This window comes from Saccopteryx leptura, chromosome 6 (genome assembly GCF_036850995.1).
Source record: "Saccopteryx leptura isolate mSacLep1 chromosome 6, mSacLep1_pri_phased_curated, whole genome shotgun sequence".
Taxonomy (NCBI): domain Eukaryota; kingdom Metazoa; phylum Chordata; class Mammalia; order Chiroptera; family Emballonuridae; genus Saccopteryx; species Saccopteryx leptura.
Window position 1 is genome coordinate 67,820,073 of NC_089508.1, and position 25,118 is coordinate 67,845,190.

The following is a 25,118-nucleotide window of genomic DNA, read 5'->3' on the forward strand; positions in this document are numbered from 1 at the left end:
AAATAAAACATCGTTCAGACTTAAATATAAATAAAACGGAAATAATGTAAGTTATTTATCCTTTCTCTGCAGACCAGTACCAGTCCGCGGCCCAGGGGTTGGGGACCACTGATTTAGTGGACTGCTATATGATAGTAAAAATAGAGATGATTGAAATCACTAAATACACACAAAATTTGAAAAGCAAACTGCAGCCTGACTGGAGGTGGCTCAGTGGACAGAGCATCGACCCGGGATGCTCAGGTCCCAGGTTTGAACCCTCAAGGTTGCCAGTTGAGTGAGGCTCATTCAGCTTCAGCGCAGGTTCATCAATATGATCCCATGGTTGCTGAAGCCCAAGGTCTCTAGCTTGAGCAAAACAACTTGGCAGGAGCCCTGTACAAGGTACGTATGAGAAGCAATCAATGAACACTAGCGTGCCACAACTACGTGTTGATGCTTCTCACCTCCCTCCCTTCCTGTCTCCGTGTCTCGTCTCCCCTCCCCTTGGCTAATAAATAAATAAACAGCAAATTGCAGTTAAAAATGCGCATGCTGAAAAAAAAAATGTGCGTGCTGAAATCAGTTATAATAGGTTCATAGACAAGCAACATAATGCTATTTTGGGGTGCATATGTACGTATCAAAAGTATAAAAACCATATTAGATTGATAACATTCATAATTTCCTTAAAGGATGAGAGAAGGGATTAGGATCAGGGTGAGATTACACAGTATGCTTCAATATATCTTTAATGTGTTATTTCTTTTGGAAAAACTGAAGTATAACAAATTATTAGAATTTTATAGAGCTGAGTGGTACATATATGAAGAGCTCATACTATAGTGGGGAAGACAGGCTGACAAATAAGCAAAACATACATACAGGTCAGAAGGCAGAAAGTGGTGTGGAAAAAATAAAACAAAGGGGACAGGGAGGGTAGCTAGGAAATAACTATTCCCAACAGAGGGGCTACTAGCACTGGGGGTGAGTATGCATCTCATGTCTGAGAAACTACTACAGATGTCAATGTAGTAGCTCACTTAAATGTTTATGTAAATAATATAGCCTAACCTCTAAATGGAAAGGCTTCCTGTTGCTGACTTTTGATCTAAAATGTGGTACAGGGGCAAATTCCTTTATTTGAAGGGCCAATCATTTAAAGACAATGAGAAACCATATCAGAGTACAAAATAAAGCAGCCCATTCTGAACAGGAAGATGTGACAACTTTAATCTGTGGCTTAAGAGAACAGCTAGGCCTCTCAAGCACATCAGCTGTTTCAGTAGTAAATCTAACTTAAATTTCCCCTGCTTCATATTCCTACATACTTCACATGTGGAAATACAAGATTCTAAAAAAATATAATAAGGTAACAGCACTTGCCTCAAATTGAGTAAATCTTCAATTCTGTGAAATCAACTAACATGAAAAATTACACATGAAAGAGAAATTATGATACTAATAACTCAGAACAAAGTGAATAAATGATCCTTATGACAAAAGCTTTAACAAAAATTGACACTATTCCTCAAGTCTTTTAATAAATGAGCACTTCTTGTATCTGCTTTAATATTGTGAAGAAAAGCAACAGCATAATAGCTTTCTTTGTTTTACTATAACAGATGGTTTCTTACATTTGCAAGGCTGTCTGCTTCTCAGAAATCAGAAAAAAAAGCAGACTCCTAAAAATTCTAGCTTGTCAATTTGTAGTAAAAAGTTTAAAAGTTAAATACTTCAGACTTTAAAGGTTTTTTATTAATACTGTGTTCCCTGTCAATTTTTTCTATTTGTATACATGTTGATACTTGTGTTCCCTACCAAATATCCTAGAAAAAGTTATTTTTCAAAGGCTCCAGTACTTCTGAAATTTTTTTTCTAGTTTCCACCTGAAATAGAATGATTGTTCTACTTTCCTGCCCTACTGTAGAAAATTCCTTAAAGCTCAGTCAAGCTTTTACATTTTATAAATGTACATTTTAAGTCAAAGTTCTATAGACTTAACATAAGAAAAATAAAATCTCTAAGTACTCGCTTAAATTTCTAGTTCACTAATAGAGCAATTATAATCCAAAACAAATAATGCTTTGTCAAAAATGACACCACTAATATCTGACAGAATAGCACTAGTAGAAATTGCAGCCAGATTAGAGAGAGCCATGAGAATGAGATCTCTGCTCAAAAACCCCTCTCATCCATATCTGCCCCCTAAATTTTAGTGAGACCAAGAAGCATTATAGACCAGAAATAAGTAAAAGGGTGAAAACACCTTTTCAGAAATCTCAGTGAGTGATCAGCACTAAAAGGGGTAGACCGTGGGTAAAAATTCATCTTTGGGGCCCTGGTTGGTTGGCTCAGTGATAAAGCATCAGCCTGGTGCGTGAATGTCCTGCATTTAATTACCAGTCAGGGTACACAGGAGAGGCAACTATCTGCTTCTCTACCCCTCCACTTTCTCTCTCACTTTTTCTCCCACAGCCATGGCTCAATTGGTTCAAACACATTGGCCCCAGTGCTGAGGATGGCTCCATGGAGCCTCAGGCACTAAAAATAGTTCGGTTGTGAGTATGACCCCAGCTGGGCAGAGCACTGGACCCAGACAAGGGTTGCTGGGTGGGAGTCTGTCTCTATCTCCCCTCTCACTTGGAAAGGGGTGGGACCATCTTGGGGAAGATAGGAGCTTGTGCTTATGCTGAGAACTGCAGAGTCCTCATTATAAATTCAGATGAGGACTACATTGAAAGCCCTGAACAGACTTTAGAAATATGAGACCATTCTAAAGAGAGAAGGTAATCTTTATCAATATAACTGTAATGCCAGGCCCTGGCCAGCTTGCTCAGAGGCAGAGTGTCAGCCCAGTGTGTGGAAGTCCTGGGTTCGGTTCCTGGCCAGGGCACACAGGAGAAGCGCCTATTTGCTTCTCCACCCTTCCCCTCTACTTTCTCTCTGTCTCTCTCTTCCCTTCCTGCAGCCAAGGCTCCAAAGGAGCAAAGTTGGCCTGGGCGTTGAGGATGGCTCCATGGCCTCTGCCTCAGGCACTAGAATGGCTCCTGTTGGAAAGGAGCAACGCTCCAGATGGGCAGAGCATCACCCCCTGGTGGGCGTGCCAGCTGGATCCAGGTTGGGCGCATGTGGGAATCTGTCTCTCTGCCTCCCCGCTTCTCATTTCAGGAAAAAAACCAACCAAACAAACAACAAAACACACACACACACACACACACACACACACACACACACACACACACACACACACACAAACTGTAATGCCACTAGACAGTGAGGACTGCACCAATAAAAATATTTGGGAAAATAAAGAACCCATTATTTACAACAGCAGTGATCTGCCTCATTGTTCTATGAGTAGTATTCTTTAAAATCCTTCTTATCCAGGCCCTGGCCGGTTGGCTCAGCAGTAGAGCGTCGGCCTGGCGTGCGGGGGACCCGGGTTCGATTCCCGGCCAGGGCACATAGGAGAAGCGCCCATTTGCTTCTCCACCCCTTCCCCCCTCCTTCCTCTCTGTCTCTCTCTTCCCCTCCCGCAGCCGAGGCTCCATTGGAGCAAGGATGGCTCCGGGCGCTGGGAATGGCTCCTTGGCCTCTGCTCCAGGCGCTAGAGTGGCTCTGGTCGTGGCAGAGCGACGCCCCGGAGGGGCAGAGCATCGCCCCCTGGTGGGCAGAGCATCGCCCCTGGTGGGCGTGCCGGGTGGATCCCGGTCGGGGGCATTCGGGAGTCTGTCTCTCCCCGTTTCCAGCTTCAGAAAAATACAAAAAAAAAAACAACAAAAAAAAATCCTTCTTATCCATTAGACCAGGGGTCCCCAAACTACGGCTGGCAGGCCGCATGCAGCCCCGAGGCCATTTATCTGGCCCCCACCGCACTTCCAGAAGGGGCACCTCTTTCATTGGTGGTCAGTGAGAGGTCCACATCCTGTGCTCCTGGAGTTCTGTATGTGGCAGTGCCGCAAAGCTCAGCGTCCCTCACGTACAGTACTACTTCTGGTGTCGCAGGACGCAAGTGTCACGGCTCCAGAAGTGCATCATATCACTTGTTACGGCTAGCAGTGACAAATATGGAACCTGACATTGACCATCTCATTAGCCAAAAGCAGGCCTCTAGTTCCCATTGAAATACTGGTCAGGGCCCTGGCTGGTTGGCTCAGTGGTAGAGCGTCAGCCTGGCGTGCAGGAGTCCCGGGTTCGATTCCCAGCCAGGGCACACAGGAGAAGCGCCCATCTGCTTCTCTGCCCCTCCCCCTCTCCCTCCTCTCTGTCTCTCTCTTCCCCTCCCGCAGCCGAGGCTCCATGGAGCAAAAGATGGCCCAGGCGCTGGGGATGGCTCCTTGGCCTCTGCCCCAGGCGCTAGAGTGGCTCTGGTCGCGACAGAGCAACGCCCCAGATGGGCAGAGCATCGCCCCTGGTGGGTGTGCCGGGTGGATCCTGGTCGGGCGCATGCGGGAGTCTGTCTGACTGCCTCCCCGTTTCCAGCTTCAGAAAAATACAAAAAAAAAAGAAATACTGGTCAATTTGTTGATTTAAATTTACTTGTTTATTTTAAATATTGTATTTGTTCCTGTTTTGTTTTTTTACTTTAAAATAAGATATGTACAGTATGCATAGGGATTTGTTCATAGTTGTTTTTATAGTCTGGCCCTCCAATGGTCTGAGGGACAGTGAACTGGCCCCCTGTGTAAAAAGTTTGGGGACCCCTGTATTAGATCAAAAGCTATTGGAGCACCTTTTCATCCAGGAGCTTGGCAAGTAACCCCCACCTTCATCAGAAAGGTGGAGTTAATGTTATAACTCTGCAGGATGAATAAAGTAGATCCAATAAATGTTTCAAATTTAGTCACACTCCCTCCATTCAGCAACTATTTGCTAATTATATATTATGTACTGATCGATATACCTGGGATAAAATGGTAAGTAAAAATAGACTTGAGCCCTGCCCTCATGGAGTTTATGGTATGCCTAGAGACAAACAATAAAGTAACACAAGAAAGAGAGGAATGCTTAGGGGGCAAGTGGTACCAAGGAATGGTACAAAATGCTGTGAGAGCATACACATTCGGGATCTGTCCTAATTGGGGGCGGGGGGGGGGGGGGGAGTCAGGATGTGTGTGTGCCTCTAAGAGCCATAAAAAAAGGCAGAAGCTTCCCATGCTCAGTTAGTGAATGACCATGAAAACAGCTTGCTCCTTATCCAATTGACCCTCATAGTAGTTACATTCCAAATCCTGATCTCTCCAACCACCTCCAATTTTCACATCAATCACAGAGCTCCTTGGCATCACTAAAACATGCAGATATGACTCAACTGTACCAGCAAGTTACCAATCAGAGCATTCTCCATCTACATCAACTTCTAGAAATGTCCCCACCTCCTTTCATGTTTAACTTCATAAAAGCAAAGTTCAAGGCTTACACTCAAGAAAATGTTAAGGCTCTGTATTACTTCTGCACTTTTCACTACATGTCAACAAGGAAAGAAAAGGAAAACGATGATGGCATAGTAACTTAAAATGACCCTTCCAGCATCTTTCCAATTTCTCTACCTCCAAATGTTATCCATTACTACCAACCTCAGTGCATACACCGTGTTGCTTGGAGAGAGATCATTAAGTTTTAATTAGCTAAGTCAATGTTGTTTTGCTTTTAACAATTTAGTGAATAAAATGAAGTGCAAGCAATGATTTTTAAGAACAAAGTTGGCTTTATACTTTACCAGTGGTCTTCTTTCACTGATCCACCACATGGAAATAAAAGCTCTCTATGAAGCCCAGTCTGGTTACCAGCTTCCTATGTTTATAAGACAGTTCCCTGAAACTGTATTAGACACAACTATCTCATCAAGTACTCTTCTCTTCCCTAAATTACCTCCTGCTTTCTGTCATTTAGCATAGCCTCCAGACCAAGAGAAATACAGGTACTATAAGTCAAGCCTAATTGTATGAAGTAGAATTATAAAATGCAAAAGTAGTAAATAAAAGAATAACTTCACTCTGCGCCATCACCCCCAATCACCTCCATTCTATAGAAAAAGGATTTTTCCCCCCCTCTTATCCAGTTACAACTTGGCCTGTAGCCAGTAAAGGAGACTGGATATGCAAAACAAACTTCAGATGAGGGCCTTAAACATAAAGGTTACTTTTCTGGTTCTCTCTTCCATCTTCCACTCTGGAGCTTCTCAGGTTAAATGCTGATATGGGTCATCTGGCCTGATCATACTCAGTGACAGCTCTCCCCCTCCTCCCTCAACAACTCTTGCCTATTTTGCTCTTCTCCAGGGTCAAGTGAGTAATTTGAGTTAACTGGAATCCAGCCAGCTTCATATCTTCTCAGCCAAAATCCAGTTGCTATTGGAGAGAAGGGAAAGGTTGGGTTCTACGTATATTCACCCAGGACTATCTCCTAACCCTGGCACTGAGAGACGTTGTTACAGAAAATTTGTTCTTCCCTAAAATCATGTCTCAAGCTCTCATTAAAGTTGCTAAGTTTCTAGGGCAGAGAAGGCAAAGGCTACAGCTTAACTGCTTGCTCATATGCATTCTTGACAAAGCCCTTGCTCTTAATGTAGAATAGTTCTAGGAGTTATCAGGAATCTCTCTCAGGATTTGGACCTCAAGGAGGCCCAGGGCAAATCAGTTTTAGTGAATGATCTTAGGAATCTGGGGTGGCATGTAGGACCTTAAAATTAAAACACCAGCCTGGCCTATGGTGGCACAGTGGATAAAGAATCGACCTGGAACGTTGAGGTCACCAGTTCAAAACCCTAGGCTTGCCTGGTCAAGGCACATATGGGAGTTGATGCTTCCTGTTCTTCCCCCCTTCCTTTCTCTCTCTCCTCTCCAAACTGAATTTTAAAAAAGTAAATGTGCAAAACTTAAAAAAAATAAATTAAAACACCAGGCCCTGTGGCTGGTGGCTCAGTGGACAGAGCATCAGCCCAGTACATGAACATCCTGGATTAAATTTCTGGTAAGGGCACACAGGAGAAAAGACCATCTGCTTCTCTGCCCCTTCCCCTCCTGATTCACTCTCTCTTCCCCTCCCCTCCCACAGCCATGGCTCAAGTCCTTTGAGTGCATCAGCCCCAGGCACTGAGGATAGCTCCATGGAACTTCTGCCTCAGGTGCTAAAAATAGCTCAGTTGTGAATATGGACCCAGATAGGCAGAGCATTGGCCCCAGATGGGGGTCACCAGGTGTATCCTGGTTGGGGTGCATGCAGGAATCTGTCTCTCTATCTTTCTTCCTCTAACTTGGAAAAGAAGAAAAACAAAATTTCTGTAGCAGTCAGGATAGGCTTGTAACAAGTAACTCCAAAATCTTAGTGACTTAAGTCTAGCTCATGCAATAAGTCCCACAAAATGGTCATCCAGGCTGTTGAAGTAGTTACCATCTCTACCACTGCCACTCAATGTGAGGGAAAGAGACAGCGAAAATATCTCAATGGTGCCTAAAGCTTACATCCAAAAATGACACACCACTTCTAGTCACATTTTATTTACCTTTGGTCACACAGTCACTTCTACTTCCAGGGAGTGGGGAAATGCATTCCCAACATGGTCCCAGAAGCAGAGAAAACCAAGATGTTTTCAACAACTTTTAGTAAAACAGCTTTAATTCTTCTATCCATCCATTACATATTTTTATTCAAAAAACTTACTAAGTGCTTACCATATGCCAGACATTGTTTTAGGCATTAAGCTATATAGCAAGGGCTAACAAAAAGCAAAACAGACAAATAAGTCTAACCTCATGGGCTGCATTGTCCTAGAGCATCATAGCAGATTCCTCCCTGTCCCACTATTTCTTTCTCCTCTCTTTTCTAGTATTTTCCTTTTCTTGTCTTTTGCCATCTTCCCCAATCTAATTTAATCACCATTCTTCAGATCTTCTATTCTTCATTTTCCAGGGCACCATTCCCTCTCCCCTTTGTTGTAGCTCTATTTTAAAATGGTTTGGGATTAAGTAATTTTATTGACATTTTCTGAGCACAGTACCTGGTACTTGGTAAACAACTTAAAAACTACTGAATGAACTAATGTAAGAAGCGTATGCTTCTTTTAAATTATTATTGGTTTTAGAGAGAGAAGAAGGAAGAGAAAGAGAAACATCGATTTGTGTTCCACTTCTTTAGGCATTCATTGGTTGATTTTTGTATGTGCCCTGACCAGGGATCAAACTTGCAAACTTGGCATATCAAGATGGTGCTCTTTAATCAACTGAACTACCCGGCCAGGGCCAGCATACACTTCTTGACAGCAGGAAGTTTGGAAAAGACAAGCTCTACCCTCAATTTTTTGAGAATCTGATCATTCTGCCTACCATGGGGAAACATTACTGATGACTTCTAGATATGTTATTTTCTTTTCCAGGCACTCCCCCAGAAGCCACACCCTATGGTGAACACATATGTCTGCCACACATGAAGACAACAATTGATTTCAACCCCCTCAGACTGAAGAAACAAAAACATTACAGTTTGCTATAGCCTATTTGTTCCGCTGAGGTAATGGAGAAGGACTGTGCCACTGAAATAGTCCTAATAATCAGACAAGTGGGATTCTATAAAAAGTCCTATCAGTGCTTGACCAGATGGTGGCGCAGTGGATAGAGCGTCTAACTAGGACACAAAGGACCCAGTTTCGAAACTCCAAGGTCGCCGGCTTGAACGCAGGCTCATCTGGTTTGAGCACAGCTCACCAGCCTGAATCCAAGGTCGCTGGCTTGAGCAAGGGGTCACTTGCTCTGCTGTAGCCCCCCAGTCAAGGCACGTATGAGAAAGCAACCAATGAATAACTAAGGTGCCACAACAAAGAACTGATGCTTCTCATCTCTCTCCCTTCCTGTCTGTCCCTATCTGTCCCTCTCTGTGTCTGTCACACACACAAAAAATAAATAAAAATCCTATCAGTGTTTGTTATATCAAGTAGGTATCATGAAGACACATAAGACCTTGGCATTACTGATTTTACTATTCTTCAGTTCATCCTAGCAGGGTCTAGGGCAGGGGTCCCCAAACTACGGCCCGCGGGTCGCATGCGGCCCCCCGAGGCCATTTATCTGGCCCCCGCTGCACTTCTGGAAGGGGCACCTCTTTCATTGGTGGTCAGTGAGAGGAGCATAGTTCCCATTGAAATACTGGTCAGTTTGCTGATTTAAATTTACTTGTTCTTTATTTTAAATATTGTATTTGTTCCCGTTTTGTTTTTTTACTTTAAAATAAGATATGTGCAGTGTACGTAGGAATTTGTTCATAGTTTTTTTTATAGTCCGGCCCTCCAACGGTCTGAGGGACAGTGAACTGGCCCCCTGTGTAAAAAGTTTGGGGACCCCTGGTCTAGGGTATCTAGCATCACAGCTTTCCAGACAGCATATCAAATATAATTTTGAGCCAACTCTGGTGAGGATCTAAAGGCTACATTGTATAAGGCTACAGAAAACATTTCTGAACTCTGATCAAATGAACAGAAAGAACCACCTGCTTGGTTGGAGAGTCCCCTATTTAAAGATTTTTTTTTTATTTTATTTATTGATTTTTAGAGAGAGAGGAATGAGAGAGAGAGAGAGAGAGAGAGAGAGAGAGAGAGAGAGAGAAGGGGGAGGAGCAGGAAGCATCAACTCCCATATGTGCCTTGACCAGGCAAGCCCAGGGTTTCGAACCGGCAACCTCAGTGTTCCAGGTCGACGCTTTATCCCACTGTGCCACCACAGGTCAGGCGAGAGTCCCCTATTTAAAAAAAATAATTTAAAAAACGGCATATAACTTTTCTGGAATATCCTTCCTCCTTTGTTTATTTTCTCCAGACCTGATAAAAGCTTGCAAATAACAATAATAACAGTATAAGTTCCCTCTTAGATTCACACTAGAATCTGGTGCTTTGAAAAATTCCTGTCTGATTTCACTAAGCCCATATTAAAAGAAAAAAAAAAAAGAGTCAAAAAGATCTGCCATCTAGGCCAGGATCTGTGACTAATAAGCTGGCAACAAAAACATTTCACATTCCTAGGTCTCATTTCCTCATCAGATAAAGTATGTAGCTTAAGACTATATGATATCGTCTGACCAGGGGTGGCAGAGTGGATAGAGTGTCTACCTGGGAGGCTGAGGATCCAGGTTTAAAACCCTGAGCTCGCTGGCTTGAGCACGGGCTCATTTGGCTTAAGCATGGAATCACTGACATAACCCCACAGTCACTGGCTCAGCTGGAGCCCCCTGGTCAAGGCATGTATGAGAAGCAATCAAAGAACAATTGAAGCGCCACAACTACAAGTTGATGCTTCTCATGTCTCACTCTTCCTGTGTCTGTCTCTCTCTCTCTCCTGTAAAAACTATAAAAAAAAAAAAAGTAAAAACTATGATTTCTACAGTCTCTTCTAGCTCTAAATTTTATGACTTTAATGAAAGACTCAGGATTCCCATTTCTAATTAGAACGCTGAATGGTAAAAGACACCATTACGCTCACCTTATTTACGCTCACCCTTATCATGACAAGATAAGTAAACTACAAAATCAATTTTGTGCTCTAGCCAGTTGGCTCAGTGGTAGAGCATCGGCCTGGCGTGCAGAAGTCATGGGGTCGATTCCCGGCCAGGGCACACAGGAGAGGCGCCCATCTGCTTCTCCACCCCTCCCCCTCTCCTTCCTCTCTGTCTCTCTCTTCCCCTCCCGCAGCGAGGCTCCATTGGAGCAAAGATGGCCCGGGAGCTGGGGATGGCTCCTTGGCCTCTGCCCCACGTGCTAGAGTGGCTCTGGTCGCAACAGAGCAACGCCCCAGAGGGGCAGAGCGTCGCCCCCTGGTGGGTGTGCCGGGTGGATCCCGGTTGGGCACATGCGGGAGTCTGTCTGACTGTCTCTCCCCGTTTCCAGCTTCAGAAAAATACAAAAAAAACCCTGCCAGGAATCGAACCCGGGACTTTTGCACGCCAGGCCGATGCTCTAACCACTGAGCCAACTGGCCAGGGTGTGTGTTTGTTTTCAGGGACAGAGAAGAGAGTCAGAGAGAGAGGGATAGACAGAGACAGACAGACAGGAACGGAGAGAGATGAGAAGCATCCATCATCAGTTTTTTGTTGTGAGACCTTAGTTGTTCATTGATTGCTTTCTCATATATGCCTTGACCGCGGGCCTTCAGCAGACCGAGTAACCCCTTGCTCGAGCCAGCGAGCTTGGGTCCAAGCTGGTGAGCCCTGTTCAAACCAGATGAGCCCGCACTCAAGCTGGCAACCTTGGGGTCTCAAACCTGGGTCCTCTGCATCCCAGTCTGACGCTCTATCCACTGCGCCACCGCCTGATCAGGCCAAAATCAGTTTTTTAATAAATCTTTTTTTAAAAAAGACTTTATTGATGTTTTAGAGAGAGAGAGAGAGAGAGAGAGAGAGAGAGAGAAAGGAAGGAGAAAGAAGGGTAGAGGAGCAGGAAGTACCAACTCCCATATGTGCCTTGACCAGGCAAGCCCAGGGCTTTGAGACAGCAACCTCAGCATTCCAGGTCAATCCTTTATCCACTGCGCCACCAGAGACCAGGCACAAAATCAGCTTTTAAAACACCCTAGCATGGGCCTGACCTGTGGTGGCGCAGTGGATAAAGTGTCAACCTGGAAATGCTGAAGTCGCTGGTTTGAAACCCTGGGCTCACCCAGTCTAGGCACATATAGGAGTTGATGCTTCCTGCTCCTCCTTCCTTCTCTCTCTCTCTCTCTGTCTCTGTTCTTCCTCTCAAATGAATAAATAAAATCTCTCTAAAAAATATATATATATATATATATATTTTTAAAAAAACAACAAAAATACCCTAGCATGTGGTGGCACATGGACAGTGTGTTGACCTGAAACGCAAAGGTCACCAGTTTAAAACCTTAGGCTTGCCCAGCCAAGGCACATATGACAAGGAACAAGCAAACAACAACTGAAGTGAAGCAACCATGAGTTGATACTTCTCGCTCCCCGTCCCTCTCCTCTCTCTGTAAAATCAGTAAGTAAATTTAAACTAGTACAAAGAAATAAAAATAAAACAGCTAAGGATGCAAAGAAATCTAAATAAAATTTCAGAAAATGTCAAGTTCTTCATAAGAGAAGAGACCATGGCTATTCTCATTCTTAGCAAAGTGGCAAGAGAACAAAGAATTTCCACTAATAGAATTAAGAAGAAACCAGACAACCTGACCTGTGGTGGCGCAGTGGATAAAGCATTGACCTAGAACACTGAGGTCACCAGTTCGAAACACTGGGCTTGCCTGCTTAAGGCACATATGGGAGTTGATGCTTCCTGTTCCTCCATGCCCCACCTCTTCTCTAAAATGAACAAATAAAATTTAAAAAAAAGAAGAAGCCAGACAAATTTATAACCAACTTTTAATGGCTACATGTAAATTCAGGTAACACATTACAAATCAATTCAGAGAAGGACCAGTTACAAGCCACCCTGCCAACTATTCCCCATGGGTCTTCATTGAGTGCAAAAGGCTATAGGTGCCTGGTCTGTGGTGGTGCAGGGGACAGAGCACCAACTTGGAATGCTGAGGTCACTGGTCCGAAACCCTGGGCTTGCCAAGGCACACACAACAAGCAACCAATGAACAGCTAGAGTGAAGCAACTACTTCTTGTACCCTACCCCCCAAAATCAATAAATAAAATCTTTAAAAAAGAAAGGGAAAAAAAACAGTCTAAGGGCATGGCAGGAAAGCTGAGGGCATCTCATGAAGCATAGGAGCCTCCACCATGTCCAAGGCAGATACCCTCTAAAGGTGGGGGACAGCAAAAGGAAGCAGGAGATAAATCCCTTGAGGCACTCTGAAAAGGCAAAGAAATACACTGACTTGGCAGGACAAACATACAATACAAACTACAGATGATGTATTATAAAGTTGTACACCTGAAACCTATATAATTTTACTAATCAATGTCACCCCAATAAATTAGTAAAAAGGAAACACTGCAAAAAATGTGAGGTAAAGAAAACCTAAGGTGGGACTGGAAAACAAACAAACAAAAAACCTGTCTAAGTAGTCCAAAGAGCTGGTAGCTACGGCTGAAAAGCAGAGTCCCAATGTTCAGAAAGCTGATGGAGCAAAAGTATATAAGTATATAAAGAAAAAATAAACAAAAACTATCTAAAACTGATAAAGGACATCAACACATACACCCAGAAAATCAATGAACCTAACAGGATAAATACAAAGAAACCCATACAATAAGCACATCATAATCAAACTTGAAAATGGGGGAAGGGCAGAACAAGCAACTCAAAAGCAATCAGGGAAAACAGAAAAAGTACATACTAGGGAAAGACAATAGGAGTGACGACTGACGCATCACTAAAAGTAGTGAACATCAGAAGACAATAGAACATTACGGTTTAAGTGACCAAAAAAAAGAAAGAGAAAAAAAAAGAAACCATCAATCCAGAATTCTATATCTAGGAAAAATGTTTCAAAAATGAAGAATTAAAGATATTTTCAAAAACACAAAAGCAGAATTTGTCTTCAGCAGACTTTCACTACAAGAAATGCTAAAAAAGCCTGACTAGGTGGTGCTACAGTAGATAGAGCATCGACCTCAGATGCTGAGGACCCAGGTTCAAAATCCTGAGGTCACTAGTTTGAGCACAGGTTTGAGCATGGGATCATAGACATGACCTCCATAGTCACAGGCTTGAGCAAGGGGTCACTGGCTTGGCTAGACCCCCCAACCCCCAGTCAAGACATGTTTGAGAAGCAGTCAAGTACAACTAAAGTGTCACAACTACCTGACCAGGCGGTGGCGCAGTGGATAGAGCATCGGACTGGGATGCAGAGGACCCAGGTTTGAGACCCCGAGGTCGCCAGCTTGAGCACGGGCTCATCTGGTTTGAGCAAAAAGCTCACCAGCTTGGACTCAAGGTTGCTGGCTCGGGCAAGGGGTTACTCGGTCTGCTGAAGGCCCACACTCAAGGCATATGAGAAAGCAATCAATGAACAACTGAAGTGTCGCAATGAAAAACTGATGATTGATGCTTCTCATCTCTCTCCGTTCCTGTCTGTCTGTCCCTATCTATCCCTCTCCCTGACTCTTTCTCTGTCCCTGTAAAAAAGAAAGAAAGAAAGAAAGACTAACAAGTAAAATAACATAACATCAGATATGATCAAGTGCTGATTATGTGGCTGGGAAATTGCCATCTAAGGAGCTGAAACCTAAATGAGAAGGTACTAGCAGTGCTAAGAAGTGGGAGAAGAACATTCCAACAGAGGAAGCGGCAAAGACAGAACCTGGTATTTTGAAGAAAAAGAAAAGATGCCAGTGTAACCACAGCAACTTGAAGAAAGGGAGGGTGGACTAATGTGGAGGTAAGATTGGATAGGCTGAAAGGAACACATGGGGCAGGAATCTAAATTTTATAACTAAGAGATAAGGAAAACTTATTAAAGGGCTTTAGGCAATTGACATGGTTTCATTTACATTTTTAAAAGATGATTCTGGCCTGACCAACGGTGGTGCAGTGGATAGAGCATCAACCTGGGATGCTGAGATTCCAGGTTCAAACCCCAAGGTTGCCAGCTCTAGCGCAGGGTCACCACCTTGAGAGTAGGATTATCGACATGTTCTCATCATGGTCACTGAATTAAAGCACAAATATCAATGGCTTGAGCAAAGGGTCACAGGCTTGGATGGCAAACCCTACGTGTCCCCCCACCCCCATCAAGGCACATACATATGAGAAGCAATCAGTGAACAACTAAAGTGATGCAACTAGGAGTTGATGCTTCTCATCTCTCTCCTTTTCTGTCCCTCTCTCCAAAAAAAAAAAAAGTCTGGCTACTGGGAAGAGAATGAACGGAAGATAGTTTAATGAAAGCAGAAACCAGTTAAAAGCTCTTTCAGTAGGTCCATGAGATGATGGTGGCTGAGACTAGGCTGGTTGAAATAAAGATGTCAAATAGGAGACAGATTCAAATGATATTTTGGAGATCAAGAAAACTTAACAATCGAGCCTGACTGTGGTAGCGCAGTGGATAAAGCGTCGACCTGGAAATGCTGAGGTCGCTGGTTCGAAACCCTGGGCTTGCCTGGTCAAGGCACATACGGGAGTTGATGCTTCCAGCTCCTCCCCCCTTCTCTCTCTCTCTGTCTCTCCTGTCTGTCTCTCTCTCTCTCTGTCTCTCCCTCTCCTCTCTAAAATAAATAAAAAAATAAAAAATAAGAAAAAAAGAAAACTTAACAATCAAGTAGATAAGAGGAATAAGAGATCAAAAGGATTGATTCAGGTGTAACTCCTGGGTGCCAATTACTGAGATGAGGAAGACAGGAGAAGAACAATAGGGAAGAAGATCTATTTTGGAAATGTTAAGTCTATTTAGATAATGTCTATTTACATAACTGAGTGGTAAAATCAAACAGGCAATCAAATACTGCAAGTGTAGCTCAAGCAAGAAGTCTAAACCAGAAATAAATTTGAGAATTAGCCATGTGCATACTATATTTAAAACAATAAATTGAATGAGACCACCTGGGAAAGAATTTAGAAAGAGAAGGGACTAAAGCCCAGAATTGAACTCTAGGATATACCAATACTTAGAAGCAGGAAAGGAGAGAAGCCTCTTAAAAAGTATGACAAGGTAGTCTGACCTGTGGTGACACAATGGATAGTGTCGACCTGGAACGCTGAGTTCACCAGTTTGAAACCCTGGGTTTGCAGGATCAAGGCACATACGACAAGCAATCAATGAACAACTAAAGCAGGGGTCCCCAAACTTTTTACACAGGGGGCCAGTTCACTGTCCCTCAGACCGTTGGAGGGTTGGACTATAAAAAAAAACTATGAACAGCCCTGGCAGGTTTGCTCAGCGGTAGAGCGTCGGCCTGGCGTGCGGGGGACCCGGGTTCGATTCCTGGCCAGGGTACACAGGAGAAGCGCCCATTTGCTTCTCCACCCCCACCCCCTCCTTCCTCTCTGTCTCTCTCTTCCCCTCCCGCAGCCAAGGCTCCATTGGAGCAAAGATGGCCTGGGAGCTGGGGATGGCTCCTTGGCCTCTGCCCCAGGCACTAGAGTGGCTCTGGTCACAGCAGAGCGACGCCCCAGAGGGGCAGAGCGGTCGCCCCTGGTGGGCGTGCCGGGTGGATCCCAGTCGGGCGCATGCGGGAGTCTGTCTGACTGTCTCTCCCCGTTTCCAGCTTCAGAAAAAAAAAAAAGCTAAAAAAAAAAACCTGAACAAACCCCTATGCACATATCTTATTTTAAAGTAAAAAAACAAAACGGGAACAAATACAATATTTAAAATAAAGAACAAGTAAATTTAAGTCAACAAACTGACCAGTATTTCAATGGGAACTATGCTCCTCTCACTGACCACCAATGAAAGAGGTGCCCCTTCCAGAAGTGCAGCAGGGGGCCGGATAAATGGCCTCAGGGGGTTTCATGCAGCCCGCGGGGGCCGTAGTTTTGGGACCCCTGAACTCGTAAAGCAACTACGAGTTGATACTTCTATGTTGATACTTCTCATTCCCTCCACCTCTTTCCTCTCTGTAAAATCAATAAATAAAATCTTTTAAAAAAGTTGATGCCTGACTGGGCGGTGCCTCAGTGGATAGAGCGTAGGACTGGAATGCGGAAGACCCAGGTTTGAGACCCCAACGTCACCAGCTTGAGCGCGGGCTCATCTGGTTTGAGCAAAAGCTCACCAGCGTGGACCCAAGGTCGCTGGCTTGAGCAAGGGGTTACTCTGTCTGCTGAAGGCCCGCAGTCAAGGCACATATGAGAAAGCAATCAATGAACTAAGGTGTCGCAACGAAAAACTGATGATTGATGCTTCTCATCTCTCTCTGTTCCTGTCTGTCTGTCCCTATCTATCCCTCTCTCTGACTCTCACTCTGTCTCTGTAAAAAAAAAAGAGAGAGAAAAAAAGTTGACAATGTATGAGGTAAGAGAAAAACAAGAAGACCAGTCTCAAAAGCTAAGAGAAGCAATAAATAGGCAGAAAACAGTGGTCAACTATAATGAATGCTGCAAGATCCTGCAATGTGGATTTGGTTAATGTAATTCACTGCTAACCCTGACTAGAACAATTTCAGTGGTGAGATGGTGCTAGAAGCCAACCTAGAGTAGGCTAAAGAGCAAAGAAATGCGGAGAAAGCATACAAAGACAACTCTTGAAAATGTACTTGAGGCCCTGGCCAGTGGCTCAGTGAATAAGAGCATCAGCCTGGCATATGGAAGTCCCAGGTGTGAGTCCCAGTCAAGGCACACAGTAGAAGTGACCATCTGCTTCTCCCTCCCCCGCTCTTCCCCTCCTGCAGCCAGTGGTTCAATGGTTGGTACCATTTTACCAATAAAATGAAATATCAAATTTAAATGAAAATCAATGGAAAAAAATGTTATTTACTATATAAATATTCAATCTCTGTACAACTTTTCAGAAATGGATTTAAAAGGCTGGCATGCATGAAAGACAAACATTTAAAAAACTATCAGAGGGGCACACTGAAGTTTCCAAATATGCAGTTCACGGAGAAAAAAACAATGCAGATGGCAGCCTACACTGCTACCTTAAAAGCATCAGCTCCACATAAAAAACAACTCCCTGGAAAAAACCGTTAACTACAATAACATTATTGTTGTTTTTGCCATCTCAGTAATGGCTCTGAGCAATAAACTGACCAAAATCCCCATAACACTAGTAGACTATAGAGTGATGTAACAGCCCACAAAACAGGCTGAAGGAGCTGACAGGAGACAGCCAACAATGCCACAAAGAATTTACTTTTGAGGCATCTTCTATTTCAACAGAGGCCCTAGAAAAACACATGATTCAAGTAGGCAACTGGAACAAGGAACCAGATAGCAGTGGTAAGGTTCACCATTTCATAAGGCAATATACCTCACAGAAAAGAGACAGGCTATGAATCCAGTTTGTTTTTGAATTCTGTATTATGCATACAGCTAACAACCTATACTCTTAAAACACAAACAATGGAAGTGGTTGTTTAATCTCTAAGTGACAGGATGCTTTGAAAATCTATAATGCTTTTATGTTTGTATTTCCATTAGTAGAAAATATATTTTAAAGTATGAGTTAAACTGGCCCTGGCCGACTGGCTCAGTAGTAGAGTGTCATCCTGGCTTGTGCATGTCCTGGGTTCAATTCCCAATCAGGGCACACAGGAGAAGCAACCATCTGCTTCTCCACCCCTTTCCCTCTCGCTTCTCTCTCTCTCTTCCCCTCCTGCAGCCAAGGTTCCATTGGAGAGTTGGCCCCAGGAACTGAGGATGGCTCCCAGCCTCCATCTCAGGTGCTAAGAAGAGAGACTGGTTGCTGAGCAACTGAACAACGCCCCATATAAGCAGAGCATTGCCCCCTAGTGGGCTTGCTGGGTGGATCCTAGTCAGGGTAGAGTGGGAGACTCTCCGCCTCCCCTCCTCTCACCAAATTAAAAAAAAAGGTTTGTGTTAAACTTTATTAAAGTTCCTCTATACAAATCATACAATGCTCTTCCAGAATCTCTCCAAAGTTTTAAGAGACATTAAAAATACACAGACAAAGCCCTGGCCAGCTGGCTCAGTGGTAAAATGTCGGCCCCACGTGTGGAAGTCCCAGGTTCGATTCCTGGCCAGGGCACACAGGAGAAGCACCCATCTGCTTCTCCACCCCTCCCCCTCTCCTTCCTCTCTGTCTCTCTCTTCCCCTCCCACAGCCAAGGCTCCACTGGAGCAAAGCTGGCCCAGGCACAGAGGATGGCTCTATGGCCTCTGCCTCAGGCTCTTGAATGTCTCTGGTTGCAACAGAGCACTGCCCCAGACAGGCAGAACATCACACCCTGGTGGGTATGCCGGGTAGATCCTGGTTGGGCACATGTGGGAGTCTGTTTCTCTGCCTCCCCACTTCTCACTTCAGAAAAATTAAATAAATAAATAAATATTAAAAATTACACTTTATTGCCCACAAAACTCTTTAAGTCACTTTGAGAAAACATAAAATGAAAAATGAGGAAATGGGGAGTTTTTTCTTTTCTTATTTTTAAAACTGCTATTCTTAATTTTTTTTTCCTCAATCTTATTTTAAGCCAACCTGCTATATAATTACTTTTTTAAAATCAGTCAAATGTCATAATTACCAAAGTTGGGTGTATGCCCTAAATTTGGAAACTGTACATTCAGCTTATCTTTTAAAAAGACTGATGAAAACAGTGCCGCCTGACCAGGCAGTAGCGCAGTGGATAGAGCGTCAGACTGGGATGCTGAGGACCCAGGTTCGAGACCCAGAGGTCGCCAGCTTGAGCGCGGGTTCATCTGGTTTGAGCAAAACCTCACCAGCTTGGACCCAAGGTCGCTGGCTCAAGTAAGGGGTTACTCGGTCTGCTGAAGGCCCACGGTCATGGCATATATGAGAAAGCAACCAATGAACAACTAAGGTATCGCAACGCGCAACGAAAAACTAATGATTGATGCTTCTCATCTCTTCGTTCCTGTCTGTCTGTCCCTGTCTATCCCTCTCTCTGTTTCTGAAAAAAAAAGAAAAAAGAAAAAGTACCTATAACAATACCCATTTCAAGCTGTTTTTATTAAAACTGAAAATTCATATAGATCAGAAGGAAATACTATGTATCATATAAATCCATCAGAATGAAATGCTCATGTTTGGATTAAATACTTCTGTACTTACACCACTTAAATGAATTCCTAAATATTATAAAGATAACTTTTACATTACCAATGAAAACATAAGATTAATTTCTACTCACACCATAAAAGTACTATCTGTCCTTTGTAAATACAAATCTCTCTCAATAATAATCAAAAGAACTGTTAGGATCCAACATTTAATTGTAGCAACTGACCAGCAATTTTATCTTTCTTCTCAACAAATGTTACAAAATTCCACCTGTGGGATATACCATAACCTCCTAAAATGCAATTTAAGAAGCCATTATTTTTTTTTTTAAAGAGAAACTGTGGTTCCTCCCTGTGTGAGAATTATAATGTGGACAGAAACATTTTAGCCTATCATTAAAAAAACAACAACAAGAAACCCAGTGTATTTTAAAAGGCCAGTAGCAGTCAGTTGCGTGATGAGTCACCACGCAACTCAGACTTGCAGCACTTCAAGTTTCCTCCTACCTGACCCCAATCCGTTCAGCAATGTACCCTGAGTCAGCAAACTTTACCATTTTGTCAGTTATGAATTCTCACAATGCTTAAATGAACTTATGCAAAACACTGTAAAACATTTAGTACAAGCACTTGTTATTAGATCATGTGCTTTTTCTATTGCAAAATTAACTGATCTTCAAATTGATCTTCTCTAGATTCTTACACAAAGTAGTCAAACACTACTCTTAATCTTCTTTTGCAAATGAGTGAACTCTGGCCCTGGCCGGTTAGCTCAACGGTAGAGCATCAGCCTGGCATGTGGAGGTCCCAGGTTTGATTCCCAGCCAGGGCACACAGGAGAAGCACCCATTTGCTTCTACACCCTTCCCCCTCTCCTTTCTGTCTCTCTCTCTCTTCCCCTCCTGCAGCCAAGGCTCCACTGGAGCAAAGTTGGCCGAGGCGCTGAGGGCAGCTCCATGGCCTCCACCTCAGGTGCTAGAGTGGATCCAGCCACAGCAGAGCAACGCCCAAGATGGGCAGAGCATCGCCCCCTGGTGGACATGCCGGGTGGATCCTGGTCGAGCACATGCAGGAGTCTGACTGCCTCCCTGCTTCTAACTTTGGGAAAACACACACACACACACACAAAAAAAAACAAAACAAAAAAAAAAGCAAATAAGTGAACTCCAAAATATGGTGATACATAAAGGTTTCTCCATTTCCCAGAGGGTATTTTTTTCTCTCTTCTGAATGGTAATACCTGGATGATAAAACACATCCTGCTCAAATCTGGCATTTCCTAGATTTTAGGATACCAATAGCAATTTTACAAGTTTCACAAGGCAATACTTAAGTGATGTAACATATATACATATGTGAAAGGATTTTACAGATCTTGGCACACAGCAAGCCCTTCATAAACATGTTTAAACAACTATGTGCTAAAGATATGTGAAGTTTATTCCACCCAATTCAAACTTATTTTCCCCAGTCAGGGAACATACAAGAACCAACCAATGAATATATAAGTGGAACAGTGGAACAACAAATCGATGTTTCTCTCTCTGTGCGTGCATCTCTCTCTCAAATGAATAAATAAAAATTTTTAAAAGATGTTCAATCTCCTATTTGGACCCTACATTCATCTAGTCAGATTATTTTTTCTGTCTGTTTCCCAACGTTGAAAGAGAGGTATCAGAACTTTAAAAAATATCAAGGCAAGAATCAAGCAATCAGAAAACTATTTTGAAGCTGTTTGCACTCCATTTTGTTTTCTGTTAATTTTTTTTTAACATATCATATCATCTTGTAACTGTAAAAAAAAAAAGTTAATATTGAGACTTATTTTAAGGGCATGTTTATCATTGATGGAAAGAATACGAATTTTTCTGCAAATCTGCGCAGTAGGCTTTCAATTCCACATCACCAGTTCCCTCCACTGGAGTTTTCCCCAATAAGCAAGCAAAGGAAAAAACAGAAAAGGCATCGAAAAGATCGTGCTTCACAGAGCTCCTACCTAACCTAACACCTGAACCAGTCGAGTCTTAGTGAAACGAGGAACAAAGGGCGGCCAAACACCTCTACTTTTCAACGCACCTCACCAATCAGATAAAAATGCACAGCGACGGCCCTTTTTATAGAGAACTGAGAAAACAAGTTTCATCTGGATACTTTCACAGATACGCTCACGGTCCCCAACGCGGCTACGGAAAGGCTGCAGTAGAGGGCAGGGAGGAAATTAAGAATTAAGACTCACGAGTTTTCTGGATCGCATTTAGGGACAGACTCAAAACTTGGGCAGAGGACCTCAGGGCTCTAAGACGAGCCGGGTAAGCAGCGCGCGCTACGCAGTGTGCCGAGTCCAGTGGAGACTTTGCCCGGCAGGAGTCAGCTGAGGCCGAGTCACCGGAACGGGATGGGGGAGGAGACGCGGGAGCCTGTCGACAGGCAGCGTGCCAGGAAGGCGAGACTCCACGCCACCTCATGCTCCCCGGGCCGCCCCTCCCGGCCGCCGCCCCTAGCCCGCCGCGGCCAGGCCGGGCTTCGAACCTGCGGAGCCGCCACGGGCAGAGGTGCCCCAGCCAGCACGTGGGGCTCCAGGGCCAGCGGGCGCGGCGGGGACCAGGACCGGCTACCGGCGAGGGGCGTGCCGGGTGGGAGGGGCGCGCCGGCCGCTCTGCCGGCCCCACGCGGGGACCCCGGCCCGCCGGCCCGCGCGGGGATGCGCCGGCCAGGCCCGAGCGGGCGGGCTGGCGGGCGGGCAGGGAGTGCGCGGGAGATGGAACAAAAGCGCCTTTGTTGAGCGGCGGCCGCCGGAGGGTCACACACAATGGAGGAGGGAGCCGGCTCCGCCGCCGCCGGGCCCGCCGCGGCGCCCTCCCGAGCCGCCCGGCCAGCGCGCCCCAAACACGTACACACACACACTCACGGGACTTCTCCGACTCATCCGGGGAGTGCGGGGCCCGCGGACTGCCCCCAGTGTCGGCTCAGGTCTCCGGCTGTGCTGGCGGCAGCGGCGTCTCCGAGGCTCTCGCTTTGCCGCAGTCGCCGCCATGTAACCCCGAACCGCGAGAGAGGACGAGGGGAAGGGGCGGGGTCTCCTGGCGCCACGCCCCCCACGTCACAGGCTCACTCCACGGGTTCCCCCGCCCCCGGCCAGCCTCTCTTGTCTGCACGCGCTGGAATTTCCAACGCCGGTGACTGGGCCTCCCGCGCCGTGGGGGTGGCGGGAGAGGCACGCAGGCCGGTCAGCCACATGGGCTAGGGCTGGGCTAGGGCTGGGCTTGGGGCTGGGACTGGGCGAGAAGGTGGAAAGACGGGCTGTTGGGCAGATAAAATGTATTATGCTCACTTTGTTAAAGATAACATGAGGAAGCCGTCACCCAGGTGATAGCAATGTGTGTTGGGGTGGGCTAAAGGCAGGCGGAATCCTTGTAGCCTGGGGCTTGGTTTTGGGATTAAGCCTTTCCTACCCTTTTTGATGTGGGGTGGTGCAATCCAATCATGCCTCAGAAGGTGACTTTGGGTTGGAGACTTCCCTACTTTGTATATTGGATTAGAGGTTGTGAAGCTACAGTATAAAGTGGGGGCAAAACGGGATTTTGGGCTCTTGGTTCCTGAGATTATCATTAGAAGAGAGAGCAGAGGAGAGCAGAAAAAGGCCACGTGGAGGAGGCCAGGAGAAACAGCCAAGATGGTGGAGTGCTGAGTGAGATGCCAGTTTGTGTAGAGTTTGTATTTGGGATAAGAAAGAAGATGGGGAACTGAGGAGAATAAGTCTGGTGAGCTAGAAACCTTTGATTCTAGGAAACTCGGATAAATCAGTAGCTTTGTGAGCACTGAATGTGACTGGGTTTTGGAGCCCAGTGTGTATTTTTACTTGCCCGCCGGGTGCAAGCTAGATTAAAGACTATGGCCCACCAGTTTTTTGGCTCCATGGTTTCTTTACCGACTGTCCGAATCCAATGCGAACCTGCATGGGCTGGGCGGCTGTGATGGTGGCCGTGGCTGTGGTTCCTGGCTTTACACGGGCCTTCTCTGTGCTGCTAGTTCCCCCCCGCACTAGAGCACGGGGTTCCAAACTCCTTATGACACTTTACTGCGCAGCATGCGCAGGCACTGGTCATCCAAGAGGCATAGGCCTTCGTCCCAGTACCGGGGATGGGACGGGAACAAGAAGGCTGGACTGGGAAGATGGATTGGCTACAAGGCAACAGCCGATTTACAGGGCAAACGTGTTAGAGACCAAGTGCTAAGAAGGCCATTAATTCTGCCTGAGGGTATGGAGGAAGGCATTAAGTGAGGTCGCCACGGGTGACCTTTCAGCTGGATGAAAAGGAACCCATACTGAGGAGGTGAGGGGGAGGGTATTCCTGTGATGGAACAGGGTGAGCAAAGACAGGAGGAGGAGAGCACTTGGGGGTGGGGGTTGTTGCGGGTACTGGGACTAGGCTAGTTTGACAAAAGTGTAGAATTTGCAAAGAGGTGTACTGGAAGACGTAACGAGAAGTGGGGATTGGTGACTTCTTGGGCCACTTGGATAAAAAGCAAACTTACTTTATCATGGCTTACCGAGTCCAAGGAGTCTTTCCAGTGTTTATGTGAAATTTATGTAGGTGTTTATGAAAATAGAGACGCAGGTCAACATAGATGTTTTTTTCAATGACTTAATCACCATTTCCTGAATGAGAACCAAGTTTGGCAGCCCTTATCCATTCTTATGCCCATCTTCAATTTCAAACGTGAGGTTAAGATCGCTTCATAGATCACATAGTGTTAAGTGGTTGGGATGGAACTGAAATGTTTTATATAATTTATATATATATATATAATGTTATATATTTTTTTATGTATTTTTATATGTACATAAAACAACACCATCTGAGTATCTGGTGGTAAGAGGAGATGGTGAGTTGATAAAACCAAGAGAAAAGGGAGGCTTGTCTGACCTGTGGTGGTGCAGTGGATAAAGCCTGACCTGGAATGCTGAGGTCACCAGTTGGGAAAACTTGGACTCGCCTGGTCAAGGCACATACAGGAAGCAACTACTACGAGGTGATGCTTCCTGCTTCTCTTCCCTCTTTTTCATTCTCTTTCTCCCTCCTCTATCTAAAAATCAATAAATAAAAAATTTTAAAAAAAGAAGGGGAGGCTTGTTCTAACTGCAATATCGCTAATTTGTGAATACAGCCTCTGCTACAAGAGCTCCTTACCTACCTGCAATCACTATGTATCCATTACTGCCCCTGCTCAAGGCTCCCCTCATTACCAATACACCTTTCCTCCCTCCACCATCAATGTTGGATGACCAGGAGGAAGCGGGGAGGAAAATAAATAACAAGCACTGTGTCTTTCCTCAAGGAGCTTAAAATGAGCCCTGGATGGTTGGCTCACCGGTAAGAGTGTTTGCCTGGCATGTGGATGTCCAGGGTTTGATTCCCAGTCAAGGCACACAGGAGAAGCGCCCATCTGTTTCTCCACTCCTCCCCCTTTTGCTTCTCTCTCTCTCTCTTCCGCAGCCATGGCTTGATTGGAGCAAGTGTGCCCCCGCCCCGCCATGCTGGAAATGGCTCT

The 25,118-nt window shown here is 44.9% G+C and overlaps 1 protein-coding gene across 3 annotated transcripts in view; it reads right to left on the bottom strand.

The window, feature by feature from the left end:
- Positions 1–22,640, bottom strand: part of MAPK6 (mitogen-activated protein kinase 6) — a 43,399-nt gene extending 20,759 nt beyond the window's left edge. The window contains exon 1 of one of the 3 annotated variants that reach the window (XM_066341390.1): positions 22,474–22,640. The gene's annotated coding sequence lies outside the window, so the exon portion shown is untranslated. Of the gene's footprint in view, positions 1–21,801; positions 21,952–22,459 lie in introns of those variants that run through there. The other 2 variants (XM_066341392.1, XM_066341391.1) reach the window with 2 other exon arrangements.
- Positions 22,641–25,118: the final 2,478 nt, after the last annotated feature.